Source organism: Myotis brandtii, unplaced genomic scaffold, assembly GCF_000412655.1.
Source record: "Myotis brandtii unplaced genomic scaffold, ASM41265v1 scaffold1012, whole genome shotgun sequence".
Classification (NCBI taxonomy): domain Eukaryota; kingdom Metazoa; phylum Chordata; class Mammalia; order Chiroptera; family Vespertilionidae; genus Myotis; species Myotis brandtii.
In genome coordinates this window covers 663,305-671,797 of record NW_005353371.1, presented here as the reverse complement: position 1 = coordinate 671,797, position 8,493 = coordinate 663,305, and the positions used below count along the sequence as shown (strand labels likewise).

General features: G+C 47.5%; 1 pseudogene; it reads right to left on the bottom strand.

Annotated features, from left to right (window-relative positions):
• Nucleotides 1-5,031: 5,031 nt before the first annotated feature.
• On the bottom strand, nt 5,032-6,221 carry LOC102262619 (annotated as a pseudogene).
• Nucleotides 6,222-8,493: the final 2,272 nt, after the last annotated feature.

Genomic DNA, 8,493 nt, shown 5'->3' with positions numbered 1-8,493 from the left:
ACAGATGTAACCCGCCATTCTCCGGAGCATTATCTCAATTCATTGAGGTTCTGCTTCCTGGCATATGTCGACAGTTTGGCTCAAATAAACTCACAAAAATTCTTTACAGGTTTCAATGGTTCCCCCCCGTTAACATTACTTGGTGTAGTCGGCAGGATTCCAAAGAAGCTCACCCAGGATCATCCCTTGGACTTGGACTTGGTGCTAGGATCCAGCAAAGGGCCCATTGAGCCCGCTGGTTCTCCGCCCATTGGGTGAACGTGGGTGAGTTGTCTCTTGGATCCAGGACTTTCCCTTGCTTTGGTAGAGGGCCTAACTTTATTTGAGCTGTGTTTTAAAATCCTTGAGGTGGAACCAGGGTTGATAGAACCCCAGGTTAAGGGTTGACAGAACCCAGGCTAAGGTGGGAGTGAAGGGGAAAAAAGAAAGAAAAAATGGGTGGCTGGTTTTGATTTTGGCTTTTTAGTTGAAATTGCTGAGAGTTTGAACAAAAATAACCTTCCTCGTATAAATGAGCTGAACTCATTCAGCTCCGAAGATAAAGGGGCACATTCTCCTTCCAGTCTGATTCTAGGTGACTAAGAATCTTTGTGGAGGTGTCAGAAACTCAGGAGCCCCATAGGGAAGTCACAACGCAACTGTAATTAACTGAATGGCTTATTTAGGGGGCCATCATAAGGCTTGGTCTGCCCAGGCCCTGAACTTTTCCTGTGGTTTTAGACAGCCAGGAGAGAAACACTTGACCCACTACATAACATGTCTCGAAAGTTTGCTCAGACTACAGATATCCAAAAATTAACAAAAATTAACATGGGATATTGTGCCTTCAGGCAGTCCAGAAGCTCCCATAAACCCAGCCCTCACTTAATACTCCTGATAGAAGCCTTTACTTGCAAGTACTTTACAGAAATGGGAAGATTTAACTAGAAAATATTAACTGAGAAATGGCCAAAATGCAGTTTGTTTTGGGTACCTACATTAATATTTTGCATGCAGAAATTAGAAAATGCCAGCTCTGAAATTAAATTGAATGACTATATGGGAAGCATATCTTGATTTGGAAATTAGAAGCTTCTAAGGGAAAGCATAGAAAAAAAATTCTTCTAAAAAGATGGAAATTAATAAGAAATTTTAAAGACTGTCTCAGAACTATTCTGAAGTTAATAAATGTCTATACCCCACTTCCCCTCTGTAGGAAGCGTGCTCCTGATTTATCTCCATAGAAAAGAAACAATAGGTGGCTAGGCCATTACTGAATTTCCCCAGAGCAAACAGAATGTGGGGGTGGGGAGACACGTGGCCAATGGCACATGGCCGATGGCACATGTCCTAGGAAAATTCCCCCAGACAAAGGGAGGTAGAGACAACTAGAAAAGGCCCCAGCCCATTTTTTAGAATAGTCCGTTGGGAGTATACTGAAATTCTAGAGAGGGGCAGTTCCCAAACCAGGGACAAAAGACATTGCTTTGGTAATATTTAATGCTGGACATTCTGTGGTGTAAACTTTTAGTGTGTTCTGCATGCCTGTAGTGTTGATGTTTTGTGTCTCTTTGTTGTTGTTTAATTTGTTTAAAGAGGAGGCAAGTCCCATTTTGGGGAAGCCTAGTTATGTGTGGTGAGGTTGAAAGTGTGAGAGAGATTGCAGGAACATCCCAGCAGCTGCCAAGAATTCTTAATCTTTGGGGTTCTTCTTGCTCTCCCTCTCAGGGTTCAGCCACCAGAAACAGCTAGTGAGATTTCTGTTTGTCTGCAATGTAATTTTGGCTGTTTATCTTTTAGGGATTTTGGTTTGCTCTTCCTTTGTTTATGAATATAAGGACAAAGATTACATGGAGAAGTAAGGATTACAGGCATGGGGAAGTAAACTATATGGGCTAAGTTGGGCCACAAGGTTAATGCTTCCATGATAATGTACAGTTCTTGAATAAGAATGGACCGCATTCCAAGTTTGACTCCCAGCTCCCGGGGGACATATGACTCTCAGCCAGGTTAATATGTCCTTTCTTTGAACAAAAAGGGCACTCATGGTTAACAGCAGACTGGCTTTGAAGTCAGAGGGGCTCTGCTTTCTGCATATCACTGTTGAGTTCCTGCGAGTTCGCAGTGCACCAGCTGGCCTGGGTGGGGCCTGGGGAGGCCTTTCCCTCCTGGAGCCATTCTTCCCAGGTTGGCGGCGTCGGCAGATTTGGTTTTTCAATTTATTTTTTTTATTGGAAAGAAAGCTCTGGGCTTGCAGTTCCTGGGATTCCTGAGTGACAGCATGCATCTCCAGGCCTCATTGTGCCCCCCTCCCCATCCTGCATTGAGCGTCTGGCCCATGGTGGTCATTGCTCATCATAGTGACTGGTCCACCGGTCGTTCTGGTCATTATGCCGTTATGGTCGCTGGACTTTTATTATATAAGAGAGGATATTCACTGAAGAAATATGTCTGCAGTTTGTTTGTTTTTGTGGTGATGAATCTGAGCTGCCCTACTGACTACCTATGTAAGAGAGACAAGTCATTTAGCTCCCGAAGTCTCAGTTGCCTCTCTAACCAAAGGTGATCAGATTAGTGCTTCCATGTTTAGGAGTCTCTGAAGATGTAAAGTACTGAGCCAATCCTCCCGTGGTGCTTGTTATACCCAGATTTCAGGATCCCCAAGAGCCCACACTAGGGAGCCAGCCGTGTCCGATGCAAAAGCATAAGAATTATTCAAGCCGCCCGGACTTGGCTCCTCTACCCTCCCTACCGATGCAGCGGCAAGTGGCAGAGAGAGCCAGCTCTGTGGGGAAAGGAGTTTTATAGTAAGGGGAGGAGAGAGGACTGTGGGCCCTGCCGATTGGCCAGGCGCAAGTCGGTGTTTTGTTACACAGGATGTGGTTGTATCTATGGCGCGCACTTCCCTTGATTATCATTGGTTAGTTTAAAGAAATCCTAGGTGTGGCTAGCAGAGGCTTGGGCTTCTTCTGGGAAGAAGCTCCTTGCTGAGCACATGGCTCTGCCCAAAAATGGAGGATTCGGGGTAAGATGGAGGGCGTAGCCCTCGCCCTTTCAGTGCTGAGTGTGTTACACTTAGTAAGCCTCTACCAGTGCATTTATTTTAATTATTCATTTTTATATATTGGTTTTGGGTATACAAACTCAGTGGTTAGATGTGGGGAAGCACAGGACTTGGTTGGAATGTCTGTAAGGAGGATTCTCTGAAAGGCCGGGGGGCCTCTGAGGGGACCTTGCCGAAGGCGGCAGCCCCTACCTGGACTTTTCCAAACAAGTCCGATTCCCCGGGGTGTTTTGCTAGAATCTCTATGTTTAGTCATTTAGACCTGACCTTGTAGAAGCATGTGCTTTCTCAAAGATGCTTATGTTGCTGATTGTATCTAGAGGTTAATTTTAGTTCAAGCTGTTATGACAATAAAGGCCAAAGGAGACAGGCGAATGGGGCTACTTGGCAGCCAGAGCCAAGTAGTGCCTTAGCTCTCTCTTTCACAGAAATGTGTGTCAGAGTTATCATTTCTCTGTCACTCAGGGGCTGCTGGGTCAGCCCTAGCAGTTAGACAGTCATATACTATACAAGTGTTTGTGTCGTAAAGTGTCTTGATTATTATGTTAGCATTCCAGTTCCTATTCTCATTGCCATTGTTATCATTATCTTATAAACACTAAAACAGTTGCCCAGACAGTGTGGTTCAGTGGTTGAACTATCAATCCTTGCACTAAGAGACTGCTGGTTTGATTCTGGTCAGGGCACATACCCGGGTTATACTCAGTCCCCAATGCAGGAGGCAGCCTACCTATGTTTCTTTCTCATTGATGTTTATATCTCTCTCTCTCCCTCTCTTTTCTTTTCTGAAATAAATAATATAGACATACATATATATCATTTTTAAAATGTAAAATCTAAACTGGCCGGTAAAATAACCATGCTTTTTTTTTGAATCATATATGAACGTTTATTCCAATAATGCTGGCAGTATGAGAGAGCAGCAGGTCATCCACAAAAATCTGCTCTCTATCCCTCCCCCCCCCATAAACCAGCTGCTTATATTGGGTAGAAGGACAAAGATTACATGGGGAAGTAGGCAAAAGGGATAAGAATAGGTATGCAAAATGGACAGTTTACAGGTAATGTGGGCTGGGGGTTTGCAAAGGCCTGGAGTTTTGTAAAAGCCTGGGGGCTTGTAAAGAGCTGGCACCTCTGGTTTCTGCAACAAGGTTGTTAATCTTTCCATGATAACAGGCAGCTCCCAGATATGGAGGATGGGACGAATTTCCAGGTGAGCTCCCAGGTCCCGAGTGCAACTCCCAGCCAGGTGGGAATTTACTTTCTTTAATCAGAACAAAACAATGACAGTTAACAGAGCATGATTAATCTATATATGTAAAAGCCTAAGTGACTGAACGACCATTTGACCAGTTGCTATGACGTGCACTGACATCAAGGGGCAGACACTCAATGCAGGAGCTGTCCCGGGTGGTCAGTGCACTCCCACAGTGGGAGCGCCATCCAGCTGACTGACAGGCGCCAGATGCCAGGCTCATGCCAGGCTCACGGCTGGCGATTGCAGCTGCTGGCGCAGCAGGGCTGGGATGAGCAGGAGCTGCTTGGGGGCCCAGCCCGGGCTCGGGCTCCTCCCCGGCCACCTGCTGCTTCGAGAGGGAGCACGCCAGGTTGAGGGACTCTACTGGTACATGAATCCACACACTGGGCCTCTAGTATTTCTTATAATTATAGCTGGTCCCCAATATTCTATTTCTGCCCCTAATACGAACAGAGTAGACCAAAAGACAGTGGTTGGACTGTTTTGCTGGTGTGAGAAACTCCCAGAAGTACAGGAGCAGGGAAGATGATCTGGCTCCTAGGAACTTGGAAGTCCTGTACCCTGGGAGATGGACCATCTTCCACCCCAGGAAGTCCCTGGTACTGTTCTTTATCCTTGGCAGCTCCTTCTCCTTTTGGCCTGCTCCTTTGGGGATCAATCCTGGGAGCAGCTCTGGGTGCCAGGCCTAGCTGGAGGGACCAGCTGGGCTGGTGATGTGCTCCAGCCTAGATCAGAACTCGTCCCGAAACTGTGGGGGCCAGTTCATGCCAAAGAAGGAGGATGGCCTCCCCATGAGGTCTTGTCCCTGTTTCACGAATTTGGAGAAGGAGGAGACACAGTTGCCAATAAAGTGGTCAGCTTGGCCAAGGATATACAGGTCGACCTGGGCCACCTCAAGCTGCAGGCTCACCACCTTCACTTTCCCTTTGAGGAGCTGCTGGATCTCTGGCACATAACTCTCAGAATCTGTGGCGATGTAGACAGACCTGGCATTTTGAGCCCACACCCAGAGCTCCACGGCCCGCTTGATTTCCTTCAGGTCTGGGAGGCACATAGTCATGGTGAGAGGGGTCGCTGAGTTGCGGCTATAGCCCACATATTGCAGAGAGGCCATGAAGTGGGAGTCCGCAGTCCCATCCTTCAGCATGGCACAGGCTTTCTTCCAGTAGGAGCTACTGCGTAGGTGAATAGCGACATAGAGCCGGATGAGGTGGGTGTGGATCAGGGCCTCTCCTGTCTTCACCATCTCCTTTGACCATACCATGTACTTCTGCAGTGGCCTATGCTCTTCCTGGATGGGGAACTGGGCTGGGGCCCTGGCAAGGCCAGCACTGGATGTTCCTTTGGAGAAAATCTCTGGATCCACTGGTCTTTGTAGGAAGCTCTGTAGGAAATGCCTGAAAAAAGCTTCGACTTGTTGAAACTCACATGAAACTGATCCCAAAATGGGCCAAAGGGGTTTCCTTCCTTTATCGGGCATGTCTTTTTATCAGGACTTCTCTGGGCTGCCACTTCAAAGCAGTATGCTACCCGCTTCTCGGGGGGGCCAATGGGTGGGGGCCAGCTTCTCCATGAAGTCTTCCAGGCTGATGACCCGATGGTAGGCCTTGAGGGGAGCCAGCTTGAAGTACCTCTGGACAGACACATGGATATTTGTAAATGGAGGCTTGTGATGTTGGTACTCAATCCAAGAAGGTACAGCCAGTGTGCTGTTCAATAGCTTTGCAAATGCCAGGGAGCCCAAGAAGTGATTAGCCTGGTTCCCGAAGCGCCCCATGCATGAGCAGGAGAGCAGGTAGCTGGCCGGATTCCAGGAGCCCGCGAGCAGCCCCGGGAGCGGCAGAAGCAGCAGCAGGAGAGACACACGCAGCGGCAAGGGCCGGCACACCATTGCGGCGGCGCCCGGGTCGGCTCCCGAGCCCCAGCCAAGTAAATGCTTTTAATATAATTCTATGGTGGCTGTTTTGATTTCATCTATAGGTGGTTATTTTTCCTACTCTGAAATCTTCAAAATACATGCTGTGATTATGATGTATTGCCTTCTTAACTAGATAGAAAAATGTCATAGATTCTTCCACCACTATTTCAAACACCATGTCTATATTTCAGTCAGACCACAAAGAAAAATATTTTTAGGTACAAATATCTGTTCTTCTGCCATTTAAAGGTACTTCATGCTTTCTACCACAAAAAGGATCCATTGCTTCCTTATTTTCACTCAGATATAAGAGATGCTGGAGTGCAACTTGGGAGTTCTCCAGTGAACACTGAAGCTGGCCCCCACACATGAAGGAAAAGGAAAGACCAAAGAAAGAGACAGACCAGTCCAGATTTTTAAGTGGCAGTTCTAATAAGCAAAGGAACTTGCTTACCAGGGTGTTCTTGGGTGGCCATTAGAGCAGTAGACCTCTACACTGCCCACCAGAATCTTCAAAATTTACCTAGAAACCTTCACTGGGTCACCCAGTCAGATGGGGTCAGCAGCATTGTCCTCTCAAACCTCCGTCCTTGAAATGGCTTTAGTTCTCCATCAGTGGGCAGAACATATATCCCAAGGACAGGGGTGGGAGGAAGGAATCTCATTGCCCAGTTATACCTCATTGGTTGACCAGCTGTGGCATCTTCTCAATGACCTTCCAACAGAGCAGCTGCTTGAACCTTGTGTAACTCTTTCCATTAGGACCATATGCCAAGGCTACAGGGAAAATCTCTCTATACATTCAAGGAACTCCTTGTGCCTTTTCAGTGGAGCTCTTTGGCTGAAAAGATCATCTTGTAGGGTGAGTCATGAGACCTCATGGTTTCCATGGTGCAAGTGGATGCAGCAACACTAAGTCTATTCTGGCCCTTGTGTTTGCCATGATGGAGACTGCAGGAACCACCTCCTCTTACCCCCTAATGTATCACCAATGGATTTCATGTAACCCACTTGAATCTTCACTTCTGATTGTAATATATAAAACTAGAGGCCCAATGCATGAAAAACGTGCAAGAGTAGACCTTCCTTCCCTGGGCTGCTGGCACCAGCTTCCCTCTGGCACACGGAACCCTGGCTACCCTCTGGCCGCCTGCAGGACCTAGAATCCAGGCTTCCCTCTCAGCCCTGATTCATCTGGAAGGACGTCAGGTCTAATTAGCATATTATGCTTTTATTATTATAGACTAGTAGCCCGGTACACGAAATCTGTGCACATTAAAAGGGAATTAATTGCCCTAACCGGTTTGGCTCAGTGGATAGAGCATCGGCCTGCAGACTCAAGGGTCCCAGGTTCGATTCTGGTCAAGGGCATGTACCTTGGTTGCAGGCACATCCCCAGTGGGGAGTGTGCAGGAGGCAGCTGGTCAATGTTTCTCTCTCATTGATGTTTCTAACTCTCTATCCCTTTCCCTTCCTCTCTGTAAAAAATCAATAAAATATATTTTTTTTAAAAGGGAATTAGAAAATATATTTTGGAGAGAAACCAAGATGGCGGCACAGCTAAAAACTGGAAATTGCTGCCTCGCACAATCACTTCAAACTAAAAGTCAAAACGGACATCATCCAGAACCACAGGAAGGCTGGCCAAGTAAAAATTCTACAACTAGAAGGAAAGAGAAAAGCACACTGAGACTCAGAGGAAGCGTGGAAGTAAAGTGCAGAGGTACAGAGGCGCACGTGGAAAGGGCTGGCAACTGAGGACGCAGTTGTCTTTTTCAATCGGGAGGGAGTCTCAAGCTCCCAACTGCTGTGAACTCCAGTTCCGGGAGACTCTCTGGGGACCCAGACTCATACGGGGAGAAACTCAACTGTCTGGCATAGGTCGGAACTCGAGGGCGGCTTTCTCTCAGAGGTGCTTGCAGTGATTACCGGGACACTGAGATGATTACCGGGACACTGAGAAGCGGGGCCTCTTAGGGTAGGACTGAGGAGCAGCCATAGCTGCTTGCTCCGCCATGTTGATCCCCTGAGACCCCGCCCCACCCAAGCTGTGCGCAGAGGCTTTTGCATATGAAAGGCCTGGCCCTTTGCAATCTGAAAATTACCTAACAAACTGCAGCTGGGTCAGAGAGACCCAGAACTTCCAAAAGAAGGCCCAAGGCCCCACAGCAGCTTGCATTGCTTCACAGCTGGGCCTCATCTAGGCATCTCCAAACCCCAAACAAAGAAGAGGAATCTGCAGATCTCTCCATAGCTCCTGCTGGGTAGCCTCAG